The 19,926-nt window shown below is 34.2% G+C and overlaps 2 long non-coding RNA genes across 4 annotated transcripts; one reads left to right on the top strand and one right to left on the bottom strand.

Moving 5' to 3' along the window:
* Window positions 1-2,630: 2,630 nt before the first annotated feature.
* LOC138126237 (uncharacterized) lies at window positions 2,631-7,381 on the bottom strand. 2 transcript variants are annotated; one of them, XR_011157707.1, is made up of 4 exons: window positions 4,892-7,381; window positions 4,290-4,825; window positions 3,786-4,228; window positions 2,631-3,729 (listed from the first exon to the last, which is right to left on the bottom strand). It is a non-coding gene; the product is annotated as an uncharacterized lncRNA (long non-coding RNA). The 2 variants fall into 2 exon arrangements; XR_011157706.1 differs by having other exon boundaries at window positions 2,631-4,228.
* A 594-nt stretch (window positions 7,382-7,975) lies between these two features.
* LOC138126236 (uncharacterized) lies at window positions 7,976-11,764 on the top strand. Of its 2 annotated transcripts, none has more exons than XR_011157704.1 (8): window positions 7,976-8,104; window positions 8,196-8,293; window positions 9,015-9,113; window positions 9,194-9,334; window positions 9,681-10,728; window positions 10,787-10,944; window positions 11,190-11,446; window positions 11,716-11,764. It is a non-coding gene; the product is annotated as an uncharacterized lncRNA (long non-coding RNA). The 2 variants fall into 2 exon arrangements; XR_011157705.1 differs by lacking the exon at window positions 11,716-11,764 and having other exon boundaries at window positions 11,190-11,243; window positions 11,402-11,706.
* Window positions 11,765-19,926: the final 8,162 nt, after the last annotated feature.

The following is a 19,926-nucleotide window of genomic DNA, read 5'->3' as shown; positions in this document are numbered from 1 at the left end:
GAGTCAGTAAGCGTTTTGATAATTTTTTTATTATCATTTACACAAAGGAACTGTTATAAATAGGCTATGTTGTAAATGTGGAGTGTTTTAAACTAATTTCCAAGGCCTTCCAAGGCCCACTTGTAATTTTTACGTGTACTAACCTCTATACAGAACTGACTACTCGAAAAGGAAAAAATCACCATAACACACCTATTATTTTTAAATATACAGGGTCGTTAAAAGTATGGATACAGGTAAATATTTTCAGAACGGTTTAACAGAGCTCCTTGAAATTTGGCACACAGTTAGAAGTGTCTAAAATCTATCATCTGAGATCTTTTTCAATTTTCTAACATCATTTTTTTTAAGATACAAGGCTAACTTGATTTTTTTCAAATGGCACGGGGTGTCAAATTTCATATCTTTAAAAAGAGTATTTTTTGTGATTACATGGTCCAACTAAAAAAAAATAAATTTTAAATGTTCGACTTTTGATCAACTTTTACCGTCCAATACCCCTCTGTGCGCCGTGACCATAAAGGACAAATATCCGCAACAGCACTTTTATGACATTAGTAATTTGAAATTACTTTAAAACTGTACTTTTATGGAAAATATTCAATCCAAACTATGATTTTCTGGTCCCTTTGTGCCTTTATTTGGTTCAAAAATATTGAAAAAATGCTGTTGCAAATAACAAGTGGTTTTTTGCAACTTGAGTCAACTATAGTCACCTTACAGTAAACTATGTAAATTTTTGAAGGTCAGTTACAAAGTGATTTTGTCAAATCGGGTCATATTTGACCATAAATAACAAGATAATTAACAGGTTAATTAACATCATTCATAATTAACATGTTAATTTACAACACTACAGATTGGAACCAGTCCCCAACATTATTATTGAAACTGTTGGGAGTGAGTTGGAATCAAACAACGGTCCAGCAGACACACTATACGCAGCAACTATCTGCGAAGACATGCGGACCATAAAACAGGAAATAGAGGAAATAAAGACAAATTTTAATGCACTGAAAGAAGAAATAAAGCAAAATTATTCCAAAATCAATGTCAGCCTTGATAAAATTTTTAGGATCCTTTCAAGCCAGGAACCAATGCACAAGGAGCAAGCTGTTGCTCCTCCGAAGGAAGATTTACTGGCAAACATTCAATTCCCGTTAGGTTCCTGCGAGGAATTGATTGAGACGGAGACGATAATTCGGAATAACGTGGAATTTAGGGACCCAATTAATCAAGTCGTTGACCAAAGTTGGGGGCTGTAGTGGGGAGGAGGTCGGTTGTAAGGTTGGTTACAAAGTAGTGGACCATATGTTCACTTCCAAAGTACGGACACAGTACTCTTGGACTGGGGTCTCCAGAGGATCGTCAGAGGGAAAGAAATCTTTCCAAATATTGGACGGAATAGTGGGTGTTGTTTGAAGTAATTTACTTAGCGGACAACAGGTACACCCGGCAAAAAAATATTGCTTTTCTAAAAGATGCGGTACTGAAACACGCGAAGAAGAGGATGTGCCGCAAACGAAAAGCATCTCCTTCCGCCAGTACTAGTAGCGCTAACATTGTAGCACCAAATGACGTAGCAGTTGACGAGCAGATTGATGATCAAAATAACGTTGAATCTGATGGTGAAAATGTATAACTACAACATAAGCCTGTTTGATATAATTTTATTGTAATTGCATTATGTAAATATTATTATTTTTCAATTATATTTTATATGTATTATGTTACCTATTGATATTTCCTTATTACAATTCTGAAAGTAGATAGTATCAACACACCAAATTATGAATGAGGGGTATAAATACAAATTCCTGTTAATATTTATGTGATACAAGTTTACATTTAAGGGGAAGAATACGCCAGTGGTGAGAGCCAAATTCTAATTTTCACATTTAGCGCTCTTCACGAAATGCTGTGTTCGGTATAAAATTTTTCTACGTCGTGTTGGCTTCGCTGGTACCTTCTCATAATTGGTTTACAACAGGGCAACGATAGTTTTGTCACCAGTAAATTTACGACACTTGAAAGGACAAGTGGTGCCCAACTGCCAGACAACTTATTCTATTTTTGCGGATATATGGCATAATAATAATAAGTAATAGTGTAACGTTTTCACACTCCGTGGATCGACGATTTAAAGAAACACAATTAACTTATTTAATGATTTATTTTAACACCTCTAATTTACATTAGTTCGCTCTGGATCTCAAGTGTCGCTGTTCAATTACCTTTTAAAAAATTCTGAAAATATTTTTCAATAATTAAAATAAATTAGGTCAAAACTATAACCGTTCAGCCCGTATGACTTCGAGACTAAAAAAGATGGATATTTTCAAACATAGCTATTTGTGCAATAAGTTAAGAAAAGTGATTTTTTTCCGTACGAGATGCGGGATTTTTAATCGAGGCGAAGTCGAGATTAAAAACGCGTCGAGTATGGAAAAAACACGTTTTCCAACGTCAAGTCTGAAAATGACATTTCCATCACTCAATTTAGAGATGAAAGTAGGCGTTTGCATCACATGAGAGGAAAGTAAATCACTTCCCTCACTAGTGGGGAAAGTAAAAAAAAAATTTGATCCCCATTTAGGTACTTTCTTTAAAATAACGTTCATACATACATATACATTTGTAAGAATTCTTTATTAACAATTAGCACATACAAAGATACTTAACTTTTTTATCAGTATTATAGAAATTAAATGTACAATTTTTTACACGAATTAAAACTCCAAATGTTCCTGATTTTTTTTTCTAAATAACGTGTCGGTACAGAGCTTGACGTTGACGCCAAACTAGCACTTCTTACTACTTGTCTCCATCTCAGTAACGGATTGTATTCCTTTCCGTAGCGTGCTCGAGATTTTATAGGTAATAATTCCAAAGATACCTAGTTCGCTGCTTCTTTAATTTCTGTATTTGGTAAATTTACAACACTATCTTCTACTTCCATCACTATTTGTTTAGTAAATTCTGATTAATTTTCACATTTTGGTAAAAACACGACTTGACATTCATTAATTAAATTTTATTGTTTACTGTGAGCATGGAAACGTGATTTTCAAATTTTACTTCTATGTTGATTTGTATAAAATAATAAATTGATTATACCTATGCAAGATAAACCGAAAGCTCTTGACGTTGGAAAAAATAGTATGTTATATACGTGAGGAAAGGTCCATTGCTAAACTTGAATGATTAGATCAACTCGCTATCGCTCGTGATCCAATTGTCATTCTCGTTTAGCAATGCATCCCTTTCCTCACTTATATAACAATATACTATTTCCTACGAATTGCACACATGATTTTTTTCTACTGGAGTTTGGAAAATACATAAAATTGGGATATTTTTAATATACTATTATTTCTAAATTAAAAAGCGAAATCAAAATTGTTCTGCTTTCGTTACCATAGAGAAACAATTTATTAATGAAAAATTGTGACGGCGTTTAAGCTTTTATCTCAATTAAATACCAGTTTTTACGTTACGTATCCCAGGAAACGACCAAAATTGAACTTTTAGTGTTGAAATATTATTTCCGCCCTTAGTAGGAAATTTTTCACTTTTCCTAACTCAAATTAGTATTACAATGTTGAAGTTTTCCAAACTCTAGTAGAAAAAAAATTTAACATTGGCATTGGCTATTTACTAGTGTCAGTAAAATTAAACTGGACGAAGTAAGTACCTTGCATGTCTGGATGGAGGCTGCAATTGAAAGTTCTAAAACAAATACCGTTCAATTTGATGTTGACGGAAAATTTTAAAACATAACATACCTATTAAAGGACTATTATACCAATAAAATTTAATATCCTCTTTGAATTAAAGCGGGTAAAAGATGTTCCAAATAGAACGTTTTCAGTTTGGGCAGCATCCTTTCATGGAAGTCGGGATCAGTTTCAATTTTTTCTAAAATCATTCCCTTCGGTGTCCATATAACAAAATAACAAAACTGACGGCCCGTTATTAAAAGCTGCCCCTGAACTTGAAAGTAGTATGCGTGAGTACGCTTCAACTTCAAATGACCATTTTCAAGTGATGCAAATTTGGTTTTTTTTTGAAATTATTGCATTTTCAGGTGTAAAGTCCCTTGCCGTGTAGGGGCATTTTATTTCAATAAGTCCATCATCCCCAATTACTCCATCTGGACTTGCAGCTAAAAAGGGATGATGTTCACTTATGAATAATCCGCAATCTTTAATTGCCTCGCTGCTGATATCTAGAAAAACAATATTTTTTTTAAACCATAACATTTTTAGTGTGCGATGAAGGTACATTACCTGTCGTAGAAATGAGAATTTGCTTTAGAGAATTAAATGCATTAATCTCATTCTCAATTCCGTATTTCGTGAATTTATTTCCTACAAAACTAGAAATTAAAAGTTCCTTTACGAAATTAGAGCGATCTGTTGAAGGTCGCATATTGCAAACACGCCCAAAATTGGAAGCTGTCAATCGAACAGTTCTTTGCTCGTGCCATGCAGAGGAATCTCTTTGCGCCCTGGTCAACTTTTACATATTTATTATTTCCTCGGCAGTCCTGCGAAGTTTTGTAAGAAATTCATCCTTTAATTTCTGCATATCGTCCGGATCAATTTCAAGATCAACTTTTTGAGCATCAGGCCCATAGTGAACGTCACTTTCTTTTATGTTTGCATCAAACTTTAATTTCTTTTTATAAGAATATTTTCGTTTTCGCTCTTGCAGTCGGGAAAATTTTTTTGTATATTTTCCGGGACTTTTTCCCGTAATGTGTTTATGGATTGTTGTGAAGAAATTGCCGCCCGAGTTATTTGAAATGGCTGCTGCATTGCACCTAAAAATTTAATAAAAACGTTTAATTTAGTATATCTAAGTACTAAATCTGATCACATTTACTTACCGCATCTCATAGCCTCCTTTTTTTGAAAAATGAATCCTCTTTCCACCAATAAACTTCGCTAAAATTGAATTATAGCGCTCAGCAGAATTGTTGTTCACATTTTTTATAAGACTTTTTGCGTGAAATTTAAGTCTGTATCCTGCTGAACAAATGTCGTCTAACAGTCCACACTCAGTCATCGTAGAGAGTAATTAGAACAGTTGCGATGATCTCCAAAAACGTGTCGGGGGCTGTTTGCAATGTCGTTCTTAAGTTCTGACACTTTGACATCTTCTGGCACCTCTTCTTTTATATAATGCATTATTGCACAAGTAACAGCAACTCTCAAACGGAAAATGTTGCCTTTCAAAGATTTTCTAGCGCAGACCGGTACCAGAGTACCCTTGGAACTGAATCTTTTGTTTGAAAGATCTCGTAATTTTGCACAATAGTTTCGAAGAAGATGGTTCTTGCATTCAATTTTTTCTACTGTAATATTACCATAAGGTCTGCACTCCAGAAGTTTTTTGTGGACACTACTGTCGCCGTCAGCAATAAGAAATTTATACCGAAGTCCATGTAATTGCATGCTCAGTTTAAATCCTTCGACGATTAAATTGCTTTCCATACTGTTGGAAGTACCTTCCCAATTTTTAAAACAAATGTGATTCATTTGCAAACTCACGCTCGCTAGTTGCAATATGTGAAGCTGCTTCATTGCTAAAATTCGTAAAAATTGATAATTATTATAGTCCGCAGAAAGTTTTTTTAAGTAAGAATAGCCGTCATTCTCATTATTAATTGGTAATGTTGAAAATTAATCCAAAGAAACAATTATTTCAATGATTTCAAATGATAAATGACAGTGAAAACCTATTCGGACTCAAGGTACTACTCACTACTGACACTTAAAAATAATTAGTTACCACATGCTCGCAACTGGAGTTTCCTCAATTACGGATGCAGAAGTGCTTTTCTTTAGGTTTTGTTGGAACAATCTGCAATTTTTTCAATTATAAATATTTAAATACAAGTCGTAAATGAAACATACACAGGTTAAACAAAAAATCTTTAAAACTACATTTTCTTACCTTCTCTTAGCTAGCAATTTTTTATTTTTTCTATGATCTGATAGACGTAGTTTTTGTTTGTTTCCCATTTTTCACACACTTTCGCACTTACTGCACTGTAGATACCAAAATCAGGATGGAGATCGAAACGAAAAAGACCTCGTAAACCTCAGTAGGCCCTTATATATCCCCATCTTATTCGTTACGTCGGGGGTGCAGGTATGACCGAGCTTCCGGGTTTTTCCAAGCGAGTCGTAACGGGTTTTCCAAAATGCCAGAATAATTTTGCTTTAGGTATTCTTCTGTCAATCATTTGATAAAGCAAGCACTCATTTTTAGACCAACATAAAATCCAATCATCCTTTTTTACATGCATATAAAATCGTGTGTAAACGTTATTTGGTAAAATTTTAAATAAGCATAGATTTAGTTTGTGTCATTGTGGCGCCCAATTTAAGTATTATATGTCATTGTGGCGCCCAAAGTTACGCTGTGACACCCGCTTTTGGGTGCCACAACGTTTTTTAATGAGAGTGAGTGAGATAGACTGATAATGTCTTCTAGAGTGAGAACGCAAAAATTCAGGCGGGCGCCTTAAGACGTGCTTTTTAATGGATACAGACAAATTGGTTCGTAGTTTCTCTCACCAGAGCGCGGTATCTGTAATACGCAGTTTATAGGCAGTAGATACTTAGAGCGGCCTAAAGCACCCGACCCATATATTATAATCCACGGTTGTTGTGGCGCCTTTTTAAAACAATAACTTGGCAACTCTGTTAATCTTCGTGTTTCGTTAGTTATGCACTCTGTCGCAGTACAAGACTAATGAATGACTCATGTTATCGCGTTCGCGCGCTTTTATTTTAATCTGTATAGTGAAACCTATATTAGGTGGAATCGTTTTATGCAGTGCTTCCCTGTCTAAACCGGAAATAAATCTGTACAAGACGGAAAATTTAAATTTTATTTAAAAAAGTTATTTTTTATACCTTTAAACCTTTAAAAATATTCACTGTTGTCAACGTACCTAATCATTCGAGATAGGTAAATTCCTCGTTGAAAAATAGTCAATCTTGACTTAAATTGTAAATCATTTTACAATTGGAGAGAAAATCGTCTAATATAATTCCATAATTAAGGAGGGGTTGTTAGTTTACCTGATATTTGCCTTTCCTTGAGTCGGTACTGCACAACAAAGAGCAATAAAATTATAGGGTATAATGGAATTATTTATGGTATTTTCTCTCCTATTGTAAAATGATTTACAATTAAAGTAAACATTTTCGACGAGGACTTTACAGCATGGTTTCTTTCTAAGACAGATATTGGAAAATAACTAAAAGCCAATTTTATTTTAAGATAGGCACTTGGAATAGGGGATTCCCCTTTTTGTTGGGTTTTAAAAAATGAATGCAAGTTCCCATGTCTGTTGTTATTTTTGTGATTAGGTAGGTAACGTCGATACCCGTGCAATACTGCCGCAATTACAGCTGTTTTATTAAATGTAACATGTGGCGTTTGACGAATGGATACTTGAATATAGAGTGTGTTTTTTAAATGCTAGTACAAAAAAAAACTGTGTCATCTAGAGATACTAAAGAGTCCAGAAAACCATTTTCTTTTTTAATCTAAAACGGTATGGATAAACTAACAACCCTGTCCATGGACATTCTACGCCACAGACACAACAATAGTAAACAATAAGTTAAACTATAGCAATCCGCCAATGTTATAAACGAAAATACAACAAAGTTATTAATGTTGCTTGAGAACCCCAATTACGTTTTTAATTATTTTTAATTCAGTAGCGTACTGACAATTTAGCCAAAGTTTAATTTATTTTTATCTCGAAAACGAAAATTGTTTGATTAGATAATTTTTTTGTGTATGAGTTCTACTCATCCTCACCTACTATTGTACTAGCATTTAAAAAACACTCTGTATTTTAATCGTTACAACTCTAACAACCAGTTACAACGAAGTTTTCCTCGTCATTATCATGACTTCGTACTTCCTACTTCCCTATTAAATGTTTGCATTTTTAGCTGCTTATACTACTATTCACAATGACACTGGAGAAGAGGACTCGATGGAGGGAGACTTTTCACCCGATTACAGCAATTACTCGGACAACATGAGTTCATCATTTACCAGTTCTGAAGATGTAAATATCAATTCTATAGAAATTGTAGTTAACCATTTGTTAACTACATATATTAATACCCCTAATTTATTTTCTATCTTTCTCTCATAAGGAATTTGACGATGGGAAAAAACTTCTACTTATATAAACAGCAACACTGCCGAACCAAATTATTTTAAAATTGCAGGAGAAACTGATAATAATCTAATGGTTAGTATCAATAAACATTAATAAACAAGATAGCTGATAAAACCATTCTTGGTTTTTTGGTCATTTTTTGTAAGTACGGTGTGCCCCAAATGCATGCAACAGTGTTTCTAAGGACGAGTTGTATAAACCAAAATCAGGATTAAATTGCATAACAACTCTATAAGAACAATACAAAAATTTAGCCCAATTTAACCCTAATCTTGCTCTATACAAGGTGATTCACGAATAGTGCCTGATTTAGCACTTTATTCCTGTAATATAAATTACTCTCTCATAGAATACTTTGCTGTTTTTCAATTTAAATACTTTTCCAGATTCCGGAATATTATCGGAAATTTTTGTATTGTAAAACAAAAATTATTTAAGTTTTTTCCAATCAAAAATTATTACTCCCTGAACGATCGCATGCGATTACTATGTTTTTTGTGTTGTACGTTTAAATATCGGGTGTTTTTTTAAATTTCATTTATGAATGAAATGATTTAAACATAACAACATATTTTTTTAAGTCATTTTCATTCAACATGTTATTTCACTAACAATGTAGAACGAATTTCTACCTTAACTGAGAATCACTTGCTAATTTTATACAAGCTTTTTGTGCACAATCGTCAAAATTACTTTTAGCTTATTACTCGTTATCACTTATCAGTCATCAAAATTAATTATTAGTTGTTTAAAAAAAAAAGAAAATATATTTTTTAAATACATTGATTTGCAGAATAACAACTTGTTTGACTCAGAAACGTTGAAGCAAATCCAGGAAAATCTTATTCCAGAGGCAGATAATGTTGGCAAAGGACAAGATTTATTATGGAAGGTAAATTTCATGTTTTTTATCAATTTTTTATTTTCTGCAAGATATGAAATAATTTTAAAAACATTCAATATGTTTTGTAGCCAGAAAACACAATTATCGATAATAATGAGGTTGCGGTCAGTTCAACAAAAATATCTGATCCAATAATTAGCATAAACATATCTTTAGATGAACAACAAATTAGTCATCAAAACACAGTAAAAGAACCCCTAGTTTCAAAGGTTTGTATGTACATACAAGTTTATGTTTTGGTCTGATTTGCATAACAGGCGGAGTTCTATTTAATCGTACAGTTGGTTGCGAAAAAAAACTGGAAAAGGAAATTCTCCTAATGTAAATTTGGTTTTGTCCATTTGTCAATTAACTGTTTACTTGACAATACCTATCAAACAATGTTTTAAAATGTCATTGAATTTTGACCATAATTCTAACCTATGTCTCGAAAGAAGGTTTCACACCATGGAAAAAATTATAAAAATGTGTCAATTTTATTCTGAGAGTTCCCGTTTTTTTTTACAACCATCTGTATTGTTGGGATACCTTGCTTTTATGTTCCCTGTTTTGCAGAGATCTTTTCTTTTTGAAACTGGGTACAAGAAAACGTTTTGTACATTCTGCGACAGTGAAATTGACTCAAAACACTTTGCTAGACATTTAGAAAGGAATCATAAAGAGAAAAAAGAAGTCGTTGCATTGTCAAAATTGAACAAAAACGACCCGGAAAGAAAAAAACTTTTAACTTTGATTCGCAATAACGGAAATTTAGAAGCAGGAATTCGAGGACATATAATTCCAAAACGTCGTATACGGGGTCAAGAAGCCGATGAAGACACTTATATCATTTGCTCACACTGCAAATCATACCTAAAAAAAATATATTTATGTCGTCATGAAAAACGTTGTTTTGCGAACACCAAAACTGATTGTGGAAGATCACATGCTGTGATTGATTCGTTTATTTATTCCGCTTGTCAAAAAAAATATGGAAACATTTTGGACAGTATGAACTTAAAGAAAGAAGTGTTGTCAAAAATGAGAGGAGATAACGTAGCAAAAGAAATAATGAATGACATATTAATTGTAAGTTGGGAGAGACCTTTTGAAAAAAACACCTAGTAATAGGAGCAAATACCATCTCACGGCAAAAATGCGACGCTGCGCAAATTTTGTAATTAACATGAGAATAATAGACCCAAAATACAAGGATATGTTATCCTGTCTAAAGCCAGAAGCTTTTGATGATGTGATCGAAGCCACAAAAAAAATGTCACGGTACAATGCCGAAACAAGAACATTTAAATCAGGATCAACAGCTTTACAATTTGGGGCTTACTTAAAGCAAATTGCTGATTTAACCAAAAAATATGAATTGGTTTCCGGAAAAAAATGTTTACTTTTTTACTTACCCAAAATCCCAACGTTGGATAGATGGAACCGCTGTCATGCGTAAATATGCAAAAATGTATGGTGCCAAACAACCACATTTGATTACCTCCAGTCGATTACGAAAACATATCGCAACAGTCACTCAACTCTTAGCTCTTAAAAATAACGAAATTGATCAGTTAGCTAAATTTATGGGTCATACGACTCGTACTCATGAACAATTCTACAAGTAAGTTTACTTTAAGAAAATACATTTGTTACTATAATTTAATTTAATTATAATTTAGACTGCCTCAAGATGTATACCAGACAGCAAAGGTATCAAAAATTTTACAAATGATGGAAAAAGGAAACGCTACACATTTCAAAAATAAATCGTTGGACGAAATTGATATTAATATTAATGAAGCACTAGAAGATGAGACGGACGAAGAAAATGAACCAGGTAAGATGAATAAATACTATAATATAAGCAATCACAAAATAACACCAATGTGTAGGTAGGTACTATTGCGAGCACAAGATACTGATGGTAAGTACAGCATATTCGTGTAGATACTTCCAAAACTCAAATTTTGAGTGAATTTTGGAAGTGTCTACAGTAACATATTGTACCAGTATTCTTTGCCCGCGATTGTATCTACTAATATTTATTTTTCGTTATGAATAATAGACTTAATATTTTTTTAGATTTGCAAAATGGACAAGAAAACGTAGTCGTACATGCAGTCGAAAATATTCAAAGTAATTGTTTTGTGCATTATACAAAAGTCGTAGGTGATAATTTTAATGACAATCAAAATAACAAACAGGAACACCAATAACACCAATGTGTACTAACTACTAACAACAAGATAGTGTTTATTTTTCATAAAGAAAGATTGATTGTTAATATTTTTCAGATTTACAAAATGGAAGTCAAGATGTTGCCATTGAAAATACACCAGGTATATAATTGGTTTTTTTTTTTATACAATTAGAGGATAATAATTTGGATTGCATATTAACTAATTTCCAATAAGTTCCTTTGAACCAATGTAGAGATCATTCTTCTGGGTTTGTACTTATCGCCTTCAGTTTTGACACAAAAAGTTTCATTTTAACAACTACCTATGAAATAATATGCTATTGGTTAATTTTGCAAATCAAATTCCAAAAAGTCTTGCAATTAAAGTAAAAATTACTGTAATTTACATAATACCTAATATTTTTGTAGGTTCTTCTAAAAGGAACGAGGCCCCTAAAAAGAAAAAAAGCACTAAAGGGATACATAATGTTAATGAATTTATTTCATAACAAAAATCTGCCAAACTTCAAATTCTAGTTATCCAAGTCAACCGCATTATCTTAGCAATCGTTCCCATTAAACCGATTGTTTAGATTTTTTCTAATTCGGTTTAGAAAACTTTAACATTTCGATAATTTTACAATATGGCAGATTGCAGTTATAAAATGAATAAAATGAATCCACTATTTTTTGTTGAAACTCTAGTTATGTTGGACGTGATCCATTTAATTTATTACATTTTCTGTAGGCTTAAGAAGAAGATGGATCGAATCGGAAAAAAAAATGGTAAAAAATGCGTTTGCCAAAAATATTAAAAATCGCATATTTCCCAAAAAAGATTTGATAATGAAATTTATAAAAGAGCATGCAGACATATTTGGGGAAGATGACTATGTTCGAATAAGAACTTTGATCGTAAATGAATACAATACTAAATGATTTTTTTTTTACAATACATTCAGGTACTCACCCATAAATTGTGCCAACAACTTCAGTATTAGTATGAGTATTAATTATGTATTCATCTGTGTGTAGGTATTAGATACTATTTGTTACTTTTTCAATATAAATTAAAAAATATTGTAGCTGTACTTTTTTTTAATTCCTATTTGCATCTTTTGTGTAAATAAAAAGGAGGATATTAATCAATTATTGTTGGGACAATTAACATAAACTCTTCCTTTGACCTAATCCCATAGAGAAATATATACAAAGAAAACCCGGGGTGTTAACGCAGCACCCACTTAAATTCTCTCTTGCGCCCAATTCACTTAGAGGCCGATTTCAAGTTGAGTTGCAACTTGTATTGTCATGGTAACGGCACAAAATTGCAAGTTTGAGAAAGATGACGCATATTAGTAATTAATGTGTAGGACAAAGATAGCTACACATTTGCGCTGCACCTGACCTGACCTATTTGTCACCCTGACTTAAAATCGGGCTCACTTTACATATTTAGATATAACTTCCTTGCTGTTGTTCCGAAATGTTCGGGTGCCTCATCTACACTGCTCTCAGAAATTAACGCATCACTAACATTTCCTGTAACAATCGAAAAGTTTACAAAAATTTCCAAACATGGATGCTATGATTTGTTAAAATAGTACGTGCAAAACTAAAATACTCGTAGATAGTTTGTCCTTGCTTATTTATTTAAAAAAAAGCCATACCTACTAAAAGATAAGGTGTTAACACGTACAGTAAACGGTTGTCCTTTTTGATCGAACTGTATTATAATTTGTATTGTCTTGCTAGCGATTTGTAAAAAAATCACAAGTCTTGGTCATAATGAACCAAGTTTTTCGCAATTTAAGCCGTGGTGAGTGCGTTGAAGTGGCTACATTAGCTGGCGAAGGATATTCCCATCCTGCGCTGGTGTAAAGATTTGATGTTTCGCAACCTACCTTTTCTCAGGTCATGCAACGTTACAGGGAGACTGGAAACCATGTTAGGCGTCCTGGACAAGGAAGACATCGGCCCACAACACCAGCACAGGACAGATATCTGAGACTGCTCGCTGTCAGAGAACGCTTCACCAATACCATTGTCTAAGTAGAAGAATTGTTCTACTTAGACAATGCCAATACCCTACTTCTGCAAATGCAGTTAGCCCGAGAAACTAACGTTCGAATTGGTCTCGAAACCATTCGCCAATGTCTTCTAGAAAACAACTTGCACATTCGACGCCCTGCTACTGGACTCTTATTATCAGGAGCTCATCGGCAAGCACGTCTGCAGTTTGCAGAAAACTATGCCAGATGGAATGATACCTAATGAATGGGCACGACTATTGTTCTCAGATGAGTCCAGATTTTGCTTATTGGAATAATCTGACAGACGTGTAAGAGTAATTCGACGACCAATGCAACATTCTTGGAAGGCAGCCTTACGGAGGTGGCTCGGTTATGCTTTGGGATGGTGTATGTTCTACGACTTGTACCGATTTACATGTTTTTAATAAATCTAGTCATGGTCGGAAAATGCGTCTTCCACCGACAAAAAACTCCCTTCCGGTGAAAACAACGTTGACAAGGCTTTTATTTTTGTTGGTAACACAAATTAATGAACAAAATATCAGAAAATTATTTTGACGTTTTCCGAAATGGATTTAAAAAATCATTTTAGAAACGACTCCAGCAGTGATATTGACTACAGTGTGAAAACAATTTGGAATACAACATGTAAATTGTTGCAGGAAAAGTGCCACGATGAATATTAACCAACCTTTTATCCGTTTTGTGATGTTGTTCCGAATGTTTGTTTGAATTGTTCATTCGGGAATTTGTCTAGACAAATATAACTCGACTTCCCATTTTTTTTCGGAAAATTTTGATTTTATTAGACTCAAAGTTTGTTGCTTTAGGCAAAAGGTTATTGCCAAGCAACAAACTTTTCGTCATAAAATTAAAATTTTCCGAAAAAATGGGAAGTCTTGTGATATTGTTTCTGATAAATACGACCTAGACTGGACTGTCGACTATGGTATTAACTCCATGTTTTCTTCCAACATAAATAACAGTGTTTTTCAGGAGAAATAATTCTTCCAGGTTTCCAATAAAATCTTAAATTTATTTAACAACATACACAACACAGATTGTTGATAAAAAGGCTATGGATATTTGTGGAGTCTCTTCCACCCTTTCTCTCAAATCCTCGACAAGTTCATCAGATATTGGTGACCGTCCTGATGATTTACCCTTACACACTCTTCCAACCGTTAAAAACCTGTTCACAATTCGCCCAATGTGAGTTAACAAAGAACCAACCAGAATGTTGATTGATATTTTGTCTGGAATTCATTTTTATAAGCAGATAATGAAGATGTGCGTTTACCATTAATAAACCTTCCATTTTGAAAGTAAGAAACAACAATGAACGTGTTCTCAATAGAACAAACCATCGTCGAGAAAGTAAAGCTAAAATAAAATTAAAAAATTAAAAACTAACCTCACAAATGTTGGCAGTCTGTTTGACTCAGTAAATGTTGAAAAATACAGACTTTTTGTGTTTATTAACCGTGATTAACTGCCATAATTTAATTCGTGTATAAAAAATACCATAAGCCGCGATGCATTTGTCACTTTGACATCGGATAAAGTTAGCCCTAACTTTGCTTCTGAACAAAATGTGCTTAAACTTCCATGGCAAACTTTTTCGAACCTGATTATTGTTTGTTGTTATGATAACGAACCAACAATCTTAAACATTGACACAGCTTGTAATAAATTGAAGTGCAAAATGGCCAATTTAATTTTTCATAATTACCTACCGATTACACTAGTTTACAAATAATTTTTTTTTTATATACCTTTTATCAAAACCTTATTTTTATGTTTAGTTGCCTTCTATAAAACACAAATGATATAGTGGAGTAACGATAGACAAAGATACGGCGTTATTTCGGAACCGGTAGCAAGAGTTCCGATTGTAATAATTTATTTTTTTTTATGTCATGAATACAAAATACTAAAACCTTTATAGGTTAAAAATTGACGCTCATAGTGGGAAATACACTCACCGACACAAAAAGCGACTCATTATGATTTCATTTGGCATTTGGGATGAAAGTATGTTAGCGGATTACTGTTGGTCTGTTATAAGGGAAACTGATGCAGAAAATTATAAGAAACAAAGTAAAATAGGTCATTTTTAATTTTGTTGATTTTGGAATTACTCTTGTATTATTAATGTTAATGATTAAATAGTTCTTTAACCTGACGTGATAGAATTTTTGGAATATTTTTTCTGAACTCAGTGCCCTAAAATCTACAAGAAATTACAATTTTCAGCTAAGGTATATAAACCGTGTAAACCAGTGTTATTATTCATTAAATTATCTCATCAAATTACGCTCGAGGTTTTTTCGTCCAGGATAAAAAAAAACCTCTCGTGTAATTACAGTCGATAAAACGAATATAGGTACCTATGGAACCAAGAAAACTGAACTGAAAAGGACGAACAAAACGTCATTGTTAAAAGTGACAGTTAATTATTTATTACGAATTAAAATTGAGCATCTTTTTTTAAAAAGGTGGCACCATAATATTTTTTCCAAAGCAGGGTTGACCCGACAATCATTTATAGATACCATGTAGGACCCTGATATAAATTATTGTAGTAGCAGGTAAATTTACAAAATTAAGTTCCCATATGCATTGACTGACTCTAGAATTTCATCATAAGCAGATATATCGTAACACTCGCGCCTATATAGCGCGCGATATAGTGCAACACAGTTCTATTTGTAGCATAAACTTGGCAACAGCGGAAGGCGCTATTTTAACATTTTTTATAGTATATATATACGGGTGCCATATTATATTTTATTGTCCTGGGCGCCACAATTACTTTTTCCTGGAACTTGTGTATATGTTATATACATGGGAGCAACAATGCCATTTAATGAGTAGGGTGCCATATGGTATTGCGAATAGGTATATATAAATATATTTTTTTTATCACTGTTCAATCTTTACCTCTCTCTACCCCAACTTAGTGGTGCCGGACCCCTCAGGCTACTCCGGCTACCTGTAACTATATACGAGCCCCGTAGGGCTAATTGTTTTTAAAAATACATTCACCTTTGTCTAATTCATATTTTCTATTTTCACTTACAATACCCCGAGTGTGTTGATTGTTTCCGGAAATTTTCGATCTCATTATACGAATATTTGTTTCGACGACAAATTGTCTAAGAAGCAAATACGAGTAAAATGTGGAGAAAAATTTCCCGCAATTTCGTACCATCGAGTTGTATTCGGCATGACAATTCCACGAAAGAAAATTTCATTTTCAACTTTTACACAATTTTTTAAATTTATACGTAGTCTATGACTCTCAAAGCGTTAGTTAATTTAGTTGAAAACAACAAAAATTTTACTGTGGATCAAAAATGAGTTTAGCAAAATTCGAGGAAGGAGGAGAAAATGACAGTGATAATTCAAGGAAAAATTTCTGAAGTGTTATTATTACGCTTTATTACGAATATCAACTGTTCAGTCTATGTTCTATCAAATCAAGCTAAAAGTAAATGCAGAACGTAGATGCAGAAAATTTCTTTTTGTAAATTTCATTTCGCTCCTAGTTTTACTACTCTACGTGAACGCAAATTCCAGGATGCAATAAACATTCGAGTGCAACCCCGTCCAACACAGTCGAAGTCGAGGCGCCAGGCATTCGACGGAGACAACACGCGAAGGATAGAATGCTGATAGCTGCATTTTCACTCCGTTGTACAATCAAATTTTGTCAAGGAATTACAACGATTGTAATTACTCAACAAATTTGAAATTTCACAAACACTTCAACAACACATCAATCGATAGATTTTGATTATTCTTGTTCTCATCTGAATAAAGTCCTGTTCAGAAAAAAATTCTAAAGTAAGGCAAATTATTAGGCGTTTTCTTATTTTTTTTTGGGAAAACTAAGGCCGTCTTGAACATTTTGAATATCAAGGGCCTTCAATCTACACTAGTTTTATGGCATATATTTTTTTCAGGAAAATTTATTGATTAGTTTGGCCACAATTTGTCGACAAAAATCGCCTTAATTTGGCTCTCACCACTGGCGTATTCTTCCCCTTAACCTCATCTATTGAATATGACTTTGGTGGAAATGTTATTCCAACAGATTTATATATACTGTTAGATGAAATTTCAAATGTCCCGCCAGACGGCGAGGCCAGTGGTCCGGAGGCAGCGGGGGAAACACCGCTCTGCTCGGATCAAGAAACAGCAAGATCGGGGAGTAGTAATTAAGCTCATATACAGTTATGTTGGTCACCTATCTAAAATAAATTCGTCTTAATTTGTTAGAGACTTTCAGTTAACAAATCAGAAGTGGGATTGGCCTATGTGCTTTTCGGCATAGTGTTTCCCAAAAATAGATCGATACGCGATAAATTGTAATAACAATGCCTAAGAACAAGCGACATCGAAAACAATCACCATCATCGTCGAGTTCAAGTTCGAGTGTTTCGAGTGACAGTACTGACAGTACTAGTACTTCAGACAGTAGTTCAAGTGATAGTTCACAGGAAAAACGGCATCTAAAGAGAAAAGTGCGAAAACTAAAGAGGAAGTTAAGTACAAAGTCAAACCGATATGAAGGTAAAATAGACAGTGTACCAATGTTCGGTGGTGGTTTCGAGGAAATGAACGTGCAGCAATGGATACACACCATCAACGCTACTGGAGATGTATTTGGTTGGGATGATAAGGCTCGTATATTTTGCATGGCGAATAAATTACGAGGCAATGCAAAATCATGGTACAACAATCAGGACAACCTCAATCTTTCCTGGAAACAATGGAAGACAAAACTGATCGAAGCGTTCCCTCCCCAGCAAGGTGTGTTCGACAAGCTGAAAGAATTGGTCAATGTGCAACGGGAAGAACATCAGAGTTTGGTGGATTTCTACTATCGCAAATTAGCGCTAGGTCATGCGTGCAAGTTGGACGACCACATAGTAGTGGACATCATCACCAACACCATTAACGACCCTTTCCTCAAATCTGGGGCTCGAGCAGCAGGGTGCGTAAGTACTAAACATTTATTACAGTTTCTACTTGCAAATGTGGAGCAACAAGAACCTGCTTCCGGTAGTGGATCTGTGAAAGACAGATTGTTGCAAAAGACTCGAAAGTGTTGAGATGCTATTTGTGCGGACGCGAGGGGCACAAAAAGGTTGACTGTTTTAAGTATAAATCCGATAAAACCTGCAGTCATTGCAAAATAAAGGGACATGTCGAAGATGAGTGTTTTAAGAAGAAAAGGGGTGAGCTTGAACCAAGTGCGTTAGGACGGATGAAGTAAACAAAAAGTTCCATAAGTAGGCGCGAGTCGCAAATAAAATTATTTCCGCATATGTTGATTTCATGGTAGTGGGTGTAATATTATGAAAATTGAAACTGCTCGTAAACTTAAACTAGAAATTAAGCCGGACGAAACTAATGTCGTGATCAAAGGTTACGGTGGCGCGATGGTAAATCCCATCGGTATCGTAAAAACTAAAGTGGAAATAGACGAAATCGAAACAGTGACAAATTTCTCTGTAGTACCGGACACGTTACAAACGGTAGATATTCTCGTAGATAGGCCTGTTACAGAGCAAGAAGGTCAAGAAGGTGCATTTGTTTACGAAACTTCCGATTCATCGAAGTTAACCCAGAAAAATTAATTCGAATAATTGCCTGGAACTGATGCGATGTTTAGCGAGAACAAGTTCGAAATTATTTTTGCTGACCGCACAATAGTGAAGCCGGGTGTTGATTTAATTTCAGTCAAAACAAACATAAAGAACGGAACATTATTCTCTAAATTCTCCGAATCGTATCGGACCGGTGATGGCGTAATCGTACCAGTAAATAAACTTCAAATTTATGAGGGCATTTGAACTTTAAGGATTTTTAATATTAATGGCCGTGAAGTGAGAATAGACAAAGACACGTGCATCTCAAGATACTCAAATGAGACGTGCAGACTCTGAGAGAAGAAGCAAAGAGGCGATGTAACGTAATAGCTCGAAAGATGAAAGGAAGATATGATAAGAACAGAAAGGAGGCAATTAGATACAAGGAGGGAGATATAGTCCTTGTGGAAAGAACACTCTTGGTTAAGAGGTTAAGCAGTGGTAAACTAGTACCAAAATATTGAACCAGTGAAAATCATCTTAGGCGACGATCGTCACAGGGTAGCGTCGTTATCCAGGGACCGCAGACGGTTCAAAGGCGTAGTGGCTAGTGATCAGTTGAAATTGTTCGTAGGTACCCCAAGATGCGGAAATTGAGTAACTCACAGTGCTTAGTAGGCCGACGTGAGGTGTTAAAGAAATGTTTAATGTAGTATTTTAATAGTTTAGTGTTTAATTAGTTCACCGATGTAGTTGATAGATACTGTTAGTAACGATTAGTACTTAGTAGATACTATGTTGGTTCTGTAGTAATGATTTGTACTCAGTAGGTACTATGTTTGTTTTGTTTAAAAGTTTGTATAAGAAGGTGCTCGAGCGCTCGTTTAGTCGGTCTAGTGTACCAAAAGTAGACTCGGTCTCGTGTACCAAAAGTAGACTCGGTCTAGTGTACCAAAAGTAGACCGATCTGGCCAATCGGAGACACAACTCAGTACGTTGTGGGGCTT

The sequence above is a fragment of the Tenebrio molitor genome, chromosome 3, assembly GCF_963966145.1.
Source record: "Tenebrio molitor chromosome 3, icTenMoli1.1, whole genome shotgun sequence".
Classification (NCBI taxonomy): domain Eukaryota; kingdom Metazoa; phylum Arthropoda; class Insecta; order Coleoptera; family Tenebrionidae; genus Tenebrio; species Tenebrio molitor.
Note: the sequence above shows the minus strand (reverse complement) of the source record. Positions and strands in the feature narration are given on the sequence as shown.